Source organism: Macrotis lagotis, chromosome 2, assembly GCF_037893015.1.
Source record: "Macrotis lagotis isolate mMagLag1 chromosome 2, bilby.v1.9.chrom.fasta, whole genome shotgun sequence".
NCBI classification, from domain to species: Eukaryota; Metazoa; Chordata; class Mammalia; order Peramelemorphia; family Peramelidae; genus Macrotis; species Macrotis lagotis.
In genome coordinates this window covers 70,596,598-70,609,811 of record NC_133659.1, presented here as the reverse complement: position 1 = coordinate 70,609,811, position 13,214 = coordinate 70,596,598, and the positions used below count along the sequence as shown (strand labels likewise).

At 34.7% G+C, this 13,214-nt stretch overlaps 1 protein-coding gene across 4 annotated transcripts in view; it reads left to right on the top strand.

The window, feature by feature from the left end:
- ASTN1 (astrotactin 1) overlaps window positions 1-13,214 on the top strand; it is a 494,085-nt gene that overhangs the window by 320,604 nt on the left and 160,267 nt on the right. The gene's annotated exons all lie outside the window — the stretch shown is intronic.

The window sequence follows — 13,214 nt, the reverse complement described above, 5'->3', positions numbered from 1 at the left end:
CAAATTAGTGGCCTGTATTGAAAAGGTCCTTTTGTTTAGGGAAAATGGGGAATTTGACCTAGTGTCTCACTTACCAGTGCCCTATCTTATTAATTAAGATATGGATGTACAAAAAGCTAAAATAGTTTGAACATCTAAGGAGTCCCAGGGCTCATTTCCTCAGTAATTAAATGTTGGCCTAGATGTACGCTATTCCTTCACTGGTCTTAAGTTGACATCATCTTATTCCAGGCATAAAATGATGCTCTGTCCTATTCATCCAGAGCACAACTATACCTGGTCAGTTGATCATCCATCCATCCATCCATCCATCCATCCATCCATCCATCCATCCATTCATTCATTCAACAACATTTGTAAGGGCTTGCTCTATGTAAGGTACTATACAAGAGCCAGGGAATATAGAGAGTTATAAAGTACAATTTCTCAAGATATGCAGGAATTACCATCTATAGCAATAACTCACAGAAAAATTTCTAACTCTGAATTAGAAATAGAAAAAAAATCTTTGTGTGTGTGTGTGTGTGTGTGTGTGTGTGTGTGTGTGTGTCTTGAGGAGGAAAGTAAGAAATCAGTAAAACCCAATGCTTGCCAAAACCTTGTTAACTTTTTTTCCTAGAAAAGATAAGGGTGGAAAGAGTAGAATGAGTTAATACTGCCAAAATGATTAAGTAGAATAAAAATGGTGTTTACAAATATACCAGGGGAAAAGAAGTGCTTGGGAGAAAATGGGCCCATAAATAAGTTAGGAGGATTGAAATCTACTGCAAACCTAACAAGTCTGAGGCATTGAATTGCCTTTTCCTATCTGTCTATCACATGAAAAATAACAAGGAAATGGGTGAGGAGTTGTGATGCTTTTTAGAAGGAGGTTGAGATTGTGAGGCAGGGCTGAGCCCAGCGGTGTGTGACTAACTTAGCAGAATTGGAAAGTATCTAAAGAAATACTTCTTAATGGGATGTTTTTGCCACAGAGTCTTCCACAACCTTATTGTGTCCCACAATTTTTGTTGTCATTCAGTTGTTTCAGTACTGTCCAACCCTTTGTGACTCCATTTAAAGGTTTTTTTTTACTTTATATAAAAAAGATATAATATACATATTTATATACATACATAAACATGCATTACAAACACATACATACAGAGAAAGATATTTGTGACTTAGTTTTAGGATTTTCTTGACCACATATGAATATACATATACATAAAATATACATGTAGATATATGTGGACAAAATATGCACATATGTAGTTTCATGACCTCATTTTAGAGTTTTCTTGGTTATAAATATATAATATATACATAAATGCATGCACAATCATCACATACATGTATATATATATATATATGTATATGATGAGAGAGAGAGAGAGAGAGAGAGAGAAAGAACTAAATGTTGTTTCTCTGATATGAAACCATGCCTACTGATCCATCATCAGAATAGTGTGCATTTTCTCTTTAGCTCAGGTGGAATTGAATTTACACTGCTTTATCAACATTCTTTTACCCATTCCATTTGTAACTGAAGCCATATATTCATTCACAAGATGAGTGTCCAGAGATTTTAGTATTGAGAGAAGGATATTAAAGTTAATCTAGTTCAACTCTCTCATTTTCTAGATGAGGAAATTGAAGGCTAGGGAGGTTAAGTGATCTGCAGGAGATGATGTCACATAGCTTATATCTAATGAAAATGAGATCTGAACTTGTGTTTAATGACTGTAAATCCAAGGGTCTTTCTGCTTTCCTCGGTTTATAACCATGTAATAGAACAGGAGATGGCAAACTATGGTCTGTGGTCCAAATTCTGCCTGTCTTTGTTCCTATATAAAAATCACTCAGCTCTCAGGCCATTCAAAAACAAGTGGTGGGCCAAATTTAACCCTTAAAGTTGGCTGCTAAATTCTATAATAGAATATCAGTGCCTCTTGTGAAAAAGGCTTGAACAGGTGATCAGGGACTTACCATCACTGTTTAAATCTAGATAAAAGTAATCAGGTCTCACTGAGATGACTTAATTCAGAGTTTATAGATGACCATGACAATATGGAAAGCATTTTGAAAGGCATTAATGGGAGTAAGTCCTCATGCAAAACGAAGAGTTGCTTTGTAATCTTTTTAGCCCAATTCTGCCTGCCTTCTTTTTTCTCAGCTATCACATAGACCTTGAAAGATATAGTCATGAAAATTGTCTTTAATCAGGTATATAACTGATTATTAAATTCTCAATTTGAGCATTTGCACCTCAGAAATTGGCAAGCATTATAAATCAAGCTTGATTTATTGTTTAATTGATTGTCTAGACTTAAGAAAGTAATGGGAAAATGGTAATCATAGAGATTAAAATGAAAAGTCTATCATTTTTACTTTTGTCTGGAGAATTAGTTGTTAAGTATTACCATAACACCCTTATACTCAAGTATTTGAATGCTCAACACATGGAAGGAATATTAGATTTATGGAAAGTTTGATTTTAAAGGACAGAACTAAAATTAGTGGATGAAAGTTACAAAGGGGAAAATTTGGGCTTGATATCAGAAAGTGTTTCATAATAATCAGAATGATCCAAAAAAATTAAAAAAAAAAGACTGAGCTACCATACAAGGTAATGAGTGACTCTTCACTTGAGTTTGTCAAGCTAAATCTATTGGCCACTTCTTATATATCTCATGGAAGACATTTCAGTCTAGATATAGATTGGGGCAGTTGACTTTTGAGGTTTTTTTCCCCATGCTAATATTCCTGTCATACTTTGGAATAAGGTAACATTCAGTAGTTGTTTCCTATACACACCTGATAGAGTAATGGGTCTTGGGATTGGAGTGTGAGAGAAGGGAGAAGAGAAGATAAAAGAGAGAGAAGAGAGAGGAGCAGAGATATACATGGGCACATAGAGACTGACACATACCTGGCCATTCTCCTCTCTTTACTCAGAAACTCAAATTATGAGTTTCCAGAGGAGTGACTGAATGATACTCTTCTAAGAAATCTAGAGTTAGGTAATCTTAAGGGTCTAGGCATTTAGCATTTTCCTCTTTGAGTCCTCCAGGTGTGCTTCCCCATTAACAATCAGTCAGTAGCTCCAATTGCTTTTTAAATAAGGTATTTACTAAGAAGTTAGACCAAATAGTGTTATAAAATGTATAGTAAAGATAAAACATCTTAATCAAATGTGTAGGTATCACTCCTCTAACAATCCATATAGAGATCATAGAGAAAAGGAGAATGAGTACAAACTTAAAATAAAAGAATCATGATTGCACACAAATGAAGATTGTGCATAGCAATGGGATGCCTCCTAAGGCTTGGTGTTGGAATCCTTAGGTTAATCTCTTAGATGCTTGCTCAAGAATAAATGGACACCAAGAGATAGTGTCTACAGACCCCATGACTGAAGGGGAGACACAGAAACCATCCTTCCCCTTCCAACTTGGCTTTAGAGGCAGCTCAAAATAGTCCTGTGTCCTCACAGTCAAAAAAGAAAACCAATTTGTCTCTTTTGTAGACCTATTGAGTTCAGGCTTCACAGCCCTGAGTATCCAGTTCTTTTGGTCTTTGTAATCAGCTAGAGAACATTTTTTCATCACATATTGAAAATCCCTAAACATCATGACCAAACTTAGGAGCACCTCAAGTTTCCTATAATTGCTTAGTCTGTTATAAGGCAATGAATATCCATACACACATACTCCAAGGATTATCTCCTGCACCCTATTATTCAGTGCATTTGTATCACATGAATATAAGAAACATGAAACATGAATATAAGAAAAAAAATTTTAAATAAGACTGACTATGGAAATACAAATTCTAGGAAATGAAAATGATTGATTGAACAAGAAGTTTTTATTGATGCATATGAATATTTTATATAATTATTGAATTTTTATGCTTCCTAATTCATCATCAAAGAGATGAAATAAGAAGAGAATCAGGAATATTTTACCCCCCCTTCATTTAAATACAAATGAATACTTTATCAAAAAAAATGTTATTTTAAATTTCCAGTTTTGGGGAGCTTGTGATTTTTTGTTTTTATATTTGTTTTTGTTTTTTTACAGAAAGTCTATTTCTACTGGACAATCATTAGTGCCAAACTCTCCATAAAGAGAGAATGTTATCATTGTCACACACCTGGGTGCCTACTTACTAACAGGTTGTTGGGTTTTTTTTTCCTTTTAAGTCATTTTTGAGTCTTTGTTTAGCTCACATTTTCCCATGGAAACAATGTTAAAAATGGTTCTTAAGTTCCTAGGAATAATGCAGGAAGTTAATTAACCCACATCGTACCAGTCTGGTTCTTGGGCCTAGCTAGTTGGGAAGAAACAATCTTAGATAAGAAGTAATAGAGGAGAGAAAGGAATGAGGGAGGAAATTTCAGTCAATAGTAGCAAAGTGAGAAGGGTAGCCTATAGCAACTAAATGTCAGGTGACAAATGTCCAACTATAAAGACTACTTCATTTAAATATATGTATATACGTGTGTGTATCTGTATATCTGTATCTATGTATATATGTATGTATTTGTTTTCTTTTTCCAAAGTAGCATTATGTCATCCTATGAAATTTTGATTGCTTGTGTTAAGGGTTTCATGGGTCAATATTAGATAAAGTATAAGAAATGAACTGGACTGATGATTCCTAAGGACTCTTCACTTTCCATTGCCTGTCAATAGTTTATTCATTTTTCTCAGAACAAGCTGTGTAGTTTATCAACATTACTTACAAAAGTAGGGTGGCCACCTGGAAGTTGAAGATTAGGGAAGGCAGGAAAAACCAGGGAAAATGTGGACTGGTTAGTTTTAAGGGTAAGTGATGACCTATGAATAGTCAGTAAAACTTCCAGAAGGTTCAGGAGGCTCTCTCTAGTGAATATATGAGAGAATATGAACAAGAATCATAGAAAAGGATAAGCATGGATGAATTGGAATCCACATCACAGGAGATGATCCACTGGCAGATTATAGTGATTCTGTCTTATCTGTCCCTTCTCATTTCTACCACTCTAGTACTGTGTAAAGCAAGATAGATTATAAATTGGATTGAGGTGTTCTCATAAATTTGCAAAGATGTTTTTGTGCTAACATTTAAGAAGTCATGGTGTGCATATGTACATATTCTGAATAAATAATTATTTCATTGCTGTGATTCCTATTTAAATCATCAAAAATCAAAATTCATGTGTTGTATTAGCTATGCTTCCCAAAAGTTGATTACATAGTGTTTGACCCTCTATTGATGAACCACAATATTTTGTAATAGAAGGAGAGAGAGGGAGAGACAGAGGGACAGAGAAACAAGAGAGAAATATAATGATGATAACAATAATATTAAATAATGAAAGAGAGAAACATAGACAGAGGGACAGAACTTAAGTGCTTATTATTTGAGAGGCATTATAATAAATGCTAAGTTAAAAATCATAGGCAAACAACAAAGTCCCTATCATCAAGAGCTTACATCCTAATAGGGGAAGAAATGGAGGGAGAGAGAGGAAGGAAGGGAAGAAGATAAAAAGGAAGGAATCTTTAAATTAAGGACGTATTATGCATCAGACACAATTCTAAGGTGCACATCCCCAAAGGAATGGTGTTGGGATCAATGGGAAGAGCTAGATAAGGTTAAAGTTTACCTATCAAAGCTCTCAGAAATTCCAGGGTCAAGTTCAAAGTTCCTGTGGCTAGGATATAGGGATGATGAAAGGAATGGATATAGTGTAGTGCTACTAACTAGGAAATGAGGTAACCTGGCAATTTATTAACTATGTAAATTTGGGTGAGCCACATAAACAGTTGGCATAATAACACTTGAGTTATCTCCCTGATGCATTTTTCATAAAGCATTGAAATTTTCAACCATTTTGCCTATTTTTATCTATTATTATTTTTGTCTATTATTTCCTTATTATCTTTCATTAATATGAATAGTCATTTCTATCAATGTAGAGCAGCACTTTCTCTGCCCCTGAAGATCTGGGGCATTTAGAAGTTTGATTTCTTGTCCAGTGTCACTTAGCTAGTCATGCAAAAAATAAGAGTTGAGTTCTGCATCATCCTGACTCCAGGGCTACCTTTCTATCCACTATACTTTACCACCTCCCTAAGACAGAAAAACTTCATCTAAAGGCAAACTGTTAACACTCCCAGAAGGCAGATGCAGAGTCTGCTGCTGGGTCCATAATTAACATCTTGGGTAATATTTGTTGCAGACTATTAGGTGGCCACAAATGGAGGTCTTTGAGTTAAGGTATGTTGGCTATAGCCAGGGAGATGTTCCTACAAAGCAAGCAGGAACAAAACTTTGAAAAACAATAGAAACATTAGAGTATATAAGTTGCAGAGTGGACAGAGCACCAGGCTTGGAGTCAAGAAAATGTATCTTCCTGATTTCAAATCTGATCTCAGACATTTACTAGTTGTGTGTCCCTGAGCAAGTCACTTAAACCCTGTTTGCCTCAGTTTCCTTATCTGTAAAATGAGTTGGAGAAGGAAATGACAAACCACTCCAGTATCATTGCCTAGACACCACACATGGACAGTCAGAAACAAATGCAACAAATGAACAACAAAACAACAGAAAGAATTGTTAATTAGCAAAGGAAAAAAGAAAAAAAGAGAAGCCTAAGGGAGTGAAACCAGAGAGACCAAGGACTAGGCCCAAATAGAAGGAGAAGAAAATGATCAAGAAGGGACAGAAAAGATTCATAAATTTAACTGCATTTACTGTATAAGTAAAAAAGCAGGGGACTGAGTTAAAGGGATCATTGTTGAGAAAGGATGTGCTTTGTTCCTTGACCTGTATTTCAGAAATAGCCATGTGCTCAAGTCCTTCACTATATCCTGCCTATTTTCTGACAATTCTTAACATAATAGATAGATATGGTAGACAATTCGGGAACTCAGACCTCTAAGACTTGCTATTCATTCTAGCCTTTTTGCTGTATCCTTTATAAAATCCTATAATCCAAAACAGATAGAACACACCAATTTTATTAGTTACATTTTATTAGCTACCCTTTTATTAGTGACCTTGGATCCACTTTTTAGAGGTTATTTTTGGCCCCCTATTTTTCATTATTCCATTGAAGGAGATGCATTCTTCTGTCAAGATTGAGAGGGCCTCAAATAAACCCCAGACCATGGGAATGACCTAGACCATAGGTGTTCAACTTTTTGGCTCTTATGGACTGCATTGCTCAACAAAAATTTGTTACACATTCAGAATTTCATTTTTATTTATAACTACAATGTAATCCATATCACCAATGAATAAAATAATAATAAAATGTAATAATGTGTGACTTTGAGGACTACATGTAACCTGTGGGCCATTGGACATACCTCAGCTGGACCTTGAAAACCTCACCTCAATGTATCTTTGAGTTTTTTAATACTGACTTGGTATTTTCCCTTTAAAGTAGAGATAACTTTTCTGGTCTTGTTTTTTTTTTTGAGGCAATTTGGATTAATTGACTTTCTCAGGGTGACACAACTGACAAGGGTCTGCAGCTGGATTTGAATTCAGGTCCTCCTGATTCCAGGACCCAATGCGCTATTTTCTGGGCCACCTAGTACCCCCAATTTCTTCCTTTTCTAGGTCACCACTTTGCTAATCTTGGCATCCATTAATAGTAGAACTTTGTTGGTATGATTTTTTTTCCTCTAAAAAGTGTTTTATTTAACTTTGTAATTCTTGATATCAACTTCCATGTTGTTGGTCTTCTAATATAATACCTACTCAGTCAAGTTATACATATGCAATACTAAACATCAGTTTCTGATTTAACCCTCTTTGTTTCAATTTTCAATTTTTGGTAGACAATTCTAATTTTAGAAGGAATGTTGACATCCTGTATCTTTTACAGAGGAGAGAGACCAGGATGTGACTCAGCTTCATATTATCTAGAAATAGGTGACAAAAATTATCTAGTCCAATGGTGTGTTGGTAAATGCTTAATGATCAGCTTGCAATAAGACATACAGAACAAACTTTTACATTGGATATACCTATTAACATTTTCCCATCACTTTCTCAAGTCTAGACAACCAACCAAACAATAAATTACATTCTGATTTTTAGTCTTTGCTGATTTCCCAAGTGTTAAGTGTTCACTCTGAAAATCTGAGTATCAATTTTCAAGACTCCTGCACCCTCTTGAATTCTAGTTCTATACTTTCATGATACAAAGGAAGAAACTGAGGCCCCAAAATAAGTGACTTATTTAAAGTAACACATGGAGGAACAAGCCGAAGAAGGATTCAAATCCAGGTTCTTTCACACCAAATAGTGCTTTGCTGATACACCATGGCCAAGGGGAGTTTTGAAATTGTGGTCTTTGAGGACCAGTTAAGGAAATGGAAATATTTAGAAAGACCTGGGAGGAGGGAGGAAGATAGATATCTTCAAGTATTGGAAAACTTGGTATGGAGAAGAGGTCTTCTTCTGCTTGAACATAGACAGCAAAACTAGTCAGTTCTTGGAAATATAGGGAGATTCCATTTTACTAAAAAACAAGAACATTTTGGTCATTAGAACTGTTCATGAATGGAACTAGGTCTTTAATTAGTTTTTGAGTTCCTAAGATCTAGAGGTTGTCTAAGAAGAGACTGATTAATTAATTGATGACATGGACATATGTAGCATGCAAAAGAAATAGCAGGTAAGTGGTTGGAGAGTGTACTGTTACTGGGAAAATTCAGAAGGTGGAACTTAAGTTGAGTCCTGGAGACTACTTGAGGATGATGTCAATAATATGTATCCATCAGTCAGGTCATTGGACTCCATTCACTTTATGGTCTTTTCTAGATTTAGCATTCTGAGTCTATGATATGCTCAGAACACCACTACCAACTTCAACTTTGGATGAACTCTAGTTTTCATTTGCCCAAATTTTCTCTTCTTTCACTAATGACTGCCCTACCTCTTTGGGGGCATTCATCCCAATTCATCATTGTTTCCCCCTGCATTTGTGCTCCTGGATGCTTACAGTAACTAAAAAAATAAATGTAAGTGGTGCTACCACAGTCCTACCCTCTAGTCTCAGCTTTACATTGCTAGTGTCCTAAGGATAATCAAATAAATACTTTTTTTTTTTTTGCAAGGCAAATGGGGTTAAGTGGCTTGCCTAAGGCCACACAGCTAGGTAATTATCAAGTGTCTGAGACCCCATGATACTCAAATAAATAAATGTCATCAGTGATACATAATTACTCACATTCACATGAGAGTTACAAGATTTCTATACACTCTCTCCAATGACCTTTATAGTAATCCTACTCAGTGAGATTGGTATTGCATGTTTATTGCTAAAATATTCAAGAGAGAAATGGAATCCCAAGAGAGGGTAAATGACTTACTCAAGGTAATATCTACTAAATGGAAAGCCATAGACATGGTCTTGTTGCTTAAATTAATTTTTCTATCCACTACAATATATTTCCCTTCCTTGCCCTCTCTGTCCTCACAAAGCATGTTCACAGACAGATAAAAAATTTCCAAATATTCTTTTTCTCTCTCTCGATATATCTATCTATCTATCTATCTATCTATCTATAGTTAAAGACATCTATTTAGATATCAATATATACATACATATATATATATATATATATATATATAGAGAGAGAGAGAGAGAGAGAGAGAGAGAGGTTGGTATACTATATATATTATACTATACTATACTATGTTATGCTATGCTATGCTATGCTATACTATACTACTATTATACTATATCCAAAACCCATTTTACCTATACTATATGAATAGTTTTTTCTATATTCACCCCCTAGTCAGGTACCACTAACCAATATAAATAGCCTACATACAAGCCAGAGCTAAGTAGACTTAATCTCAATATTCCTACTTCACAATAGATTTGATCCAAGCACCAAAAAACTCCAGAGGTTTCTATAAGGCACAGTTTCTTCTAACTCACCATTATCCATCTTATTTAGCTGTCTAGAGAGCTGATATTTGTCTATCATTCTTGAAAAAGTCCATGATATGGGGAAGGTAAAACCATGACAAGTGAGTGAATTGGGTTGAGGGGGATGCTGTGCTATCTCATCAGTCTAATTTTATTCTCAGGAGCCATCTGGATCCAGTAGCCAGATGTGAATCAGTAAGATTGTAGATGGCTCTGGGTGCAAAGCAATCAGATTTAAGTGACAAAGTGAAACAGCCAGTTAAATGACAGCTGTCTCAGGCTGGATTCAAATTTCCATCCTCCTGACTCCAAGGCCAGTGCTCTATTCTTTGATCAACTCTAGAAAGCCAGATGACACAGTGAATAATGTGCAGGGCTTGGAATCTTTCTGACACCTGAGTTCAGATCTAGCCTTAGGCAATTATTTGCTGTATGACCCTTGGTAAGTCACTTCATCTCTCTAGTATTCAGCTTCATCATCTGAAACATTGGAATAATAATATTCATCCGTCTCCTCAATGTCTAGGATACTTTCATCTCAGCTCTTTCTGGCTTCCCTAAAGACCTCCCAAAATCCTGTGTTTTAAAGGAAGTCTATACCTATCCCCCCCTTTTAATTCTTGTGCCTTCCTTCTAGTGATTATTTTTAATTTATCCTGTATATCGTTTATTTGTCTTGAGTCATTTGAATATATTATATCTTACTCCTATCCCCATTAAATTATGAGCTCCTATGAGATAAGTAATAACAATTCCCTATTTTTATATCCCCAATTCCAGGTGAGGTGGTAGAGCTAGGTGTTAGGATAAAATACCAAATCTGAAGTCAAGAAGACTCATCTTCCAGTGTTCAAATCTGACCTTAGACACTTACTAGTGATGTGACCTTGAGCAAGTCACTTAACCTAATTTGCCTCAGTTCCTCATACATAAAATGAACTGAAGAAGGAAATGGAAAACCAGTCTAGTATCTTTATTAAGAAAATTTCAAATGGAAATTGTATAATTATTTTACTTCAACAGATGCTGATTTGACAAAATACAGTACCTATTACTACTAAAACACTAGAAAGCATAGAAATAAATGGAGTGTTCCATAACACAATAAGCAATATCTATCTAAAAATATCAATAAGCATTATATATAATGGAGTAAATTAAAAGCATTCCCATTAAGATCAGGGGTGAAACAAGGATGCCTGTTATCACAACTATTATTCAGATTTGAATTAGAAATGCTATCACTAAGAGTAGAAAAAGTAATTGAAGGAATTAAAATAGGAAATGAAGAAACAAAACTCTCAGTCTTTGCAGATGATTTGATGGTATACTTGGAGAATCCTTAAAAAACATATAAAAAAACTACTTGAAAGAAATAGTAACTTTAGCAGAGTTGCAAGATATAAAATAAACCCATATAAATCATCAGCATTTCTATATATTACTAACAAAATACAGCAAGAAGAGATAGAAAAAGAAATTCCATTTAAAGTAATCATAAAAAAATATTTATAGCAGCTCTCTTTTTAGTGGCAAAGAATTGGAAAGTGAGAAGATGTCCATTAATTGGTAAATGGCTGAAAAAATTCTGGTATATGAATGTAATGGAACTATATTGTCCTATAAGAAGATATCAGGAGGGAGAGGACTTCAGAGTAGCCTGGAAAGTCTTGTATGAACTGATGCTGAGTGAAGTGAGCAGAACCAGAAGAACATTGTACACACCAACAGCAGCATTAGGTGATAATCAACTTTGAGGGACTGATTCATTTCAAGAATACAATAATCAAAGACAATTCTAAAAGACTTACGATGGAAAAAACCATCAATTCCTATCCACAGAAGGAACTATGAAGTTTAAATGCAGATCAAAATTTATTATCTTCAATTTTTAAAAATTGCTTTATGTATTATCTTTTTCCTCTAATGTTTTTTCATATTTTGATTTGATTCTTCTTTCACAACATGATTAATATGGGTCTATGTTTAGCATGATTATACGTGTATAATCTATATTAGATTGCTTTCTGTCAGAGGGGAGGAGGAAAAGGAGGGACAGAGAAAAATCTAAAACCCAAAACCTTGTAAAAATGATTGTTAAAAACAATTGCATGTTGTTGAAAAAATAAATAAATAATATTTTAAAAAACAGAAAATTTTAAATAACATTACAAAGTAAATACCATAGGTTTTTCATTCATAGGGGAGTCCATCATTTCCTGTGGCAGTGCATTTCACTCCTGGAGAGCTCTGATTGTTAGGTAGTTCATCAAATTTAAATGTGCCATTTTACAACTTCCGTGTTTTACTCATAGTCGTGCTTTTTTCTGTCACTAAGTAGTGCAAGTCTAATCACTTTCCCTCATGACAGCCTTTCAAGTACTTGTAGATAGTTAGCATATTTTTCCCTGAGCTGTCTTTAATCCAAGCCACACATTTATTGATCTTTTATGGTATGTGCTTGAGACCCTGTATTGTAGAATTCAAGTTTTTCTGGACTACTCCCATTTTGTTGCTGTGATGCCCAGAACTGAACATGAAACTCCAAATCTGTGCTTACCTGAGTAGAGAACAGATGGACTAATATAAACTTTTCCCAAGAGATCCCAATCGCTTCTTTGGTCATCATATTGACTTACACAAATTGTATTTCATTAGATCCCCCCACATTTTTTCATTTAAGCTGATGTATTGTCATGCTTCATTCATCTTGTACCAATGGATTTGGCATTTTGAACTCAAGTAAAAAAACTATTTTCTCTTTTTTTCCTATTATACTCATAAGAGCATTCCAGCATATCAAAATCTTTGGTTCATATGACTTGAACTCATCAAGAGGCAAATATGTGGTCCCATTCCCTTGCCTCTTTGGCTTATCAACGTCTCTTAACGTTTTTTGTTCTTCTATTTCTAGTCAGTTTCTTTCTCCATTTCTGAGATACAAAAGAAAAAGAATTGGATATCTTTTGACCTTTTCATAATTAGTTGTCACCCTATCCACATTGTTTCTGGGGTCAGGTCATTTTTACTTTTCTGATCTTCCTTTTTTCCCTCCAAATATATCTTTTTATTGTCTTTATATTTTCCCCCACCAAACTCATAGTTTGCCCTGAACTTTAGCACTTCCAATAGTTTTCCTAGAATAATATGTCACATTTTTTCATTCATACAATGTTATTTGTCCCCATGGTTTTAATCCTCTATTATTCCATACTACATCGATAGGAATGTATGTATAAAGTGCTCCCAAAAAATGTAAGTTGCTATGTAAATATAAGATAGTTAT